The sequence below is a fragment of the Mizuhopecten yessoensis genome, unplaced genomic scaffold, assembly GCF_002113885.1.
Source record: "Mizuhopecten yessoensis strain PY_sf001 unplaced genomic scaffold, ASM211388v2 scaffold10489, whole genome shotgun sequence".
Lineage (NCBI taxonomy): Eukaryota > Metazoa > Mollusca > Bivalvia > Pectinida > Pectinidae > Mizuhopecten > Mizuhopecten yessoensis.
This window is the reverse complement of record NW_018408572.1, coordinates 336369-340834: the sequence shown is the minus strand read 5'-3', so window position 1 is coordinate 340834 and position 4466 is coordinate 336369. Positions and strand designations below refer to the sequence as shown.

Here is a 4466-nt window from a genome sequence, read left to right as displayed (position 1 = left end):
GGGGGGGGGGAGATCCCAGTCCAGGGTGTAAATGTCAGGGCCAGGCCTCACTGTACTTACTAATACCTCATTCTATAATATCTTTCTCCAATACTTGCAAGGAGGCATACTTTTCTAGCATCTTTTATAAAACAAAACTTTTGGGATCAAACATCCAGACAGACTCTAAACCCGCAGCTAGTATAAGCAGGAATACACATTATATATTGATACACGCTGTTGTTACGGTACCTCCCGGCCTGTCCCAGAACCTGCTACACCAATTATAATTGTTATAAAGTACACATGTTACAAACAGATGCACACATTTTTAAGCTCCTGCTGACAAAAACGCAATTCCAAATGATTAAAAACAATAGTTCTAAAACAATTTCTTATTTGAATAAGCATACTAACATTGCTACAACTTGAATTGAATTTTTTTTTTGGTAACAGCGGAAATTATCCTTTCCCATAGATCTGTGATACTAATAAATAATTACTTAAGTTTGAAAAAGTATTTCAATCAAATTTTGCTGATGAATATTAAAGAAAATCGTAACCAAGAATTATTTTTTTGATCAAATCTAGCACTTTCTGTTACATTTTTTGAGCTATATACAAACTTCTTTCCTCCACTGAAGGAACCACAACACATCAGGGTAAACACTTCCACATGGCGATGATTTATAAACATTTGCCAAAATTTCCGACTAATTATTTTATCCTCAGAAACCAACTGTGACACTTTCTCGGTATCTTTCAACACTTCTGAAACACAGTTTAACACTTAAGGCGTCCAAAGCAGCTTGCATCGGTTCAAATATTTCCGTCAAAACATGGAAACATGAAACGTCTACTACAAACAAGACAGACAGTATAGTGCCGCATCACAGTTCGGGAGTTTGAGAAAACACCACATGCGAATCATTCCATGTGTTTTGGGTTACACAAGAACAGCTGTACTTAAATAACGCCAATTATCCCAAAGTCTCATCCCGAGCACGATTGTTGAACGGGATCGGAAAAGACACACACTGCTGGAACTGGTATATCTGTACCGTTTTACTAGGAGATTTAGAGGTTCACCAAGTTGTACCAGAGCCTACACCTCCAAACTTATTAGTAGTGCTGCTGGCAGCCTGGGTGTGTATACCTGATGGGTGTCCTGATATCTACATCGTCTCGCTACAGTAGCTGTTAGCGAGGCAGACTTTAAAAGACTAGCAACTCAGACTTCACTACAAGCTGATGTCTTTTGACTTCATCATCACTAGACCATGACAACTTTGACATGAAAATTACACTTTTGACCAAAATGGACACTGACCTCTCTTAATTACCTCGAATTAATCACCATTAGGAAATGAAATATACTGTACATTACATACAGTAACCTGTTCAAACCGAAATTTTTATAATCCAGACTGTTGACTATACTCCGATATATATATCCTCCATAGACCAGACAAACCAAAATACCTGTGTAGACCAGAAACCTGTATATACAAACACCTGTATAAACTAAACATATATTAAAACAAAATACTGTTTATATACCTGATACCTGTACAAGCATGTATATGTCACATTATCTCTGTCAGTTTGTGTGTTACACAAAACGGCAAAACAACATACCGAACAACATGTAAAATATCTCCAGTTTGTTATAGGTTTCTGTAGAATATCTCCAGTGTGTTATAGGTTTCTGTAGAATATCTCCAGCTTGTTATAGGTTTCTGTAGAATATCTCCAGCTTGTTATAGGTTTCTGTAAAATATCTCCAGTGTGTTATAGGTTTCTGTAGAATATCTCCAGCTTGTTATAGGTTTCTGTAAAATATCTCCAGTTTGTTATATGTTTCTGTAGAATATCTCCAGTTTGTTATAGGTTTCCGTAGAATATCTCCAGTTTGTTATAGGTTTCTGTAAAATATCTCCAGTTTGTTATATGTTTCTGTAGAATATCTCCAGTTTGTTATAGGTTTCCGTAGAATATCTCCAGTTTGTTATAGGTTTCTGTAGAATATCTCCAGTGTGTTATAGGTTTCTGTAGAATATCTCCAGCTTGTTATAGGTTTCTGTAGAATATCTCCAGTTTGTTTAGGTTTCTGTAAAATATCTCCAGTTTGTTATATGTTTCTGTAGAATATCTCCAGTTTGTTATAGGTTTCTGTAAAATACCTACAGTTTGTTATAGGTTTCTGTAGAATATCTCCAGTTTGTTACAGGTTTCTGTACAATATCTCCAGTTTGTTATAGGTTTCTGTAAAATATCTCCAGTTTGTTAAAGGTTTCTGTAAAATATCTCCAGTTTGTTATAGGTTTCTGTAAAATACCTCCAGCTTGTTATAGGTTTCTGTAAAATATCTCCAGTTTGTTAAAGGTTTCTGTAAAATATCTCCAGTTTGTTATAGGTTTCTGTAAAATATCTCCAGTTTGTTAAAGGTTTCTGTAAAATATCTCCAGTTTGTTATAGGTTTCTGTAGAATATCTCTAGTTTGTTATAGGTTTCTGTAAAATACCTCCAGTTTGTTATAGGTTTCTGTAAAATACCTCCAATTTGTTATAGGTTTCTGTAGAATATCTCCAGTTTGTTAAAGGTTTCTGTAAAATATCTCCAGTTTGTTATAGGTTTCTGTAAAATACCTACAGTTTGTTATAGGTTTCTGTAGAATATCTCCAGCTTGTTATAGGTTTCTGTAGAATATCTCCAGCTTGTTATAGGTTTCTGTAGAATATCTCCAGTTTGTTTAGGTTTCTGTAAAATATCTCCAGTTTGTTATATGTTTCTGTAGAATATCTCCAGTTTGTTATAGGTTTCCGTAGAATATCTCCAGTTTGTTATAGGTTTCTGTAAAATACCTCCAATTTGTTATAGGTTTCTGTAGAATATCTCCAGTTTGTTATAGGTTTCTGTAAAATACCTCCAGTTTGTTATAGGTTTCTGTAGAATATCCCCAGCTTGTTATAGGTTTCTGTAATCTTATAGTCGATCCTATGTTTGACTTGGCTCCAATCATTGCCACACATTAGTAACACACTAAAGTACACCTGTCTGTTGAGCCAACAGAAGAAAACCTCATGTTGAAATGATCCAAGATATGTCTGAAGACTTTTAGCACCGACTTATATACATAAATGTTTACCATTGTATAACCCAATTGACTAGATTTTCGGCCTCATCACTTTATGATATCATAATTATAACATTGGATATCAATGACCCTCCCTTAACATATAGCTGTTCTTTTCATTGGAAACTTCGATAAATTAATTTCATCTCTTATGGGATTAATATATTCCAAGCACTTCAGAGTTTGCCTTTGTCCAGTTGGCATTCATATTGCATATGAATGTCAACTGAAAGTAGTCCAATGCTTGAATATCAGGGTTAGCACACAAAGAAACACTAGACCTTGAGAGGTGCTGCACTAGGGTGGTACAGTGCCAAGAGATTGCCTCCCCACAGCAATCAGAAGTAAGACAAACAACATTGACTGCAATAAATATGCACTAATCATTAGTGACGGAACCTAATTAATCATTGTATTATACAACCAGACACAGTCCTGTGTATGTAGTGCAACCACACCTATTTGACCTTGACTTTCGTTAACAAAATTACCTCATTCTGTCACCTTGTGTGCTGAACACACATACATGTATATATATATAAACATGCATGTAGAATCGACCTTGACCTCTGACTTGAGAGTTATATCATTAGGTGACAGCTTATGAAGAGCTGTTGTAACAGATTAGTGTGTGTACCTATCACCACCACACTCACCTATAGTTCAACCTGGTAACACCAAGATCATTTTTATGTGACAACACTAATTAAGTTACCTCTCAGTTATCTGCCCTTGTCCAATAACGGTGGCAAGATGATGTTACAAACAAGTGTCAGACAACAATGTACGTCTCCCGACCCCAATCCTGACCCCAATCCCGTCATCTTTGACCCTGTGAATAATGTCTGTTTTTCACTTCTGCTGATTGCGGATAAAACAAATTGCATTGGATCCCTCGTATAAGGGTTGAGCTAGCAGTAAATCTGGGAGGAGACCGTTGTCCCAGGGGTAGGGGTGAGGGCAGGAGTAGAGATGAATGATCTTGAGGTAATGCGGGTCACATTTACATATGTAGAAAAATAACAGCATGGCCAAAACTTGCACTTGTGTGGTCGTGTGGTGCAGTGGATAGCGCACTTGTCTTTCACCAAGGCGGCCGGGGTTCGATTCTCCGACCGGACGTGAAAAGGTTGGGGTCACCTGCCCGACCATGTGGGTATTCTCTGGGTACTCCGGTTTCCTCCCATACAAAGACCCCCCGCGCGCTAACATCCGGGCCAACAAGAGTGATTAATATAAGTTGAAATAACTTGTTTCATAATTGTTGTAAAATAAATAAAGTTTATATTTATGCTTGCACTAGTTTGACCTTTGACTTAAAGGTAATGGTTACAGTGACCTTATTGCAATG

The 4466-nt window shown here is 36.8% G+C and overlaps 1 protein-coding gene across 8 annotated transcripts in view; it reads right to left on the bottom strand.

The window, feature by feature from the left end:
* Window positions 1-4466, bottom strand: part of LOC110460848 (5'-AMP-activated protein kinase subunit gamma-1-like) — a 331224-nt gene that overhangs the window by 72410 nt on the left and 254348 nt on the right. The window contains exon 1 of one of the 8 annotated variants that reach the window (XM_021514033.1): window positions 606-846. The exons of the other annotated variants lie outside the window; for them this stretch is intronic. The gene's annotated coding sequence lies outside the window, so the exon portion shown is untranslated. Of the gene's footprint in view, window positions 1-605; window positions 847-4466 lie in introns of those variants that run through there. 8 annotated transcript variants of the gene reach the window in all.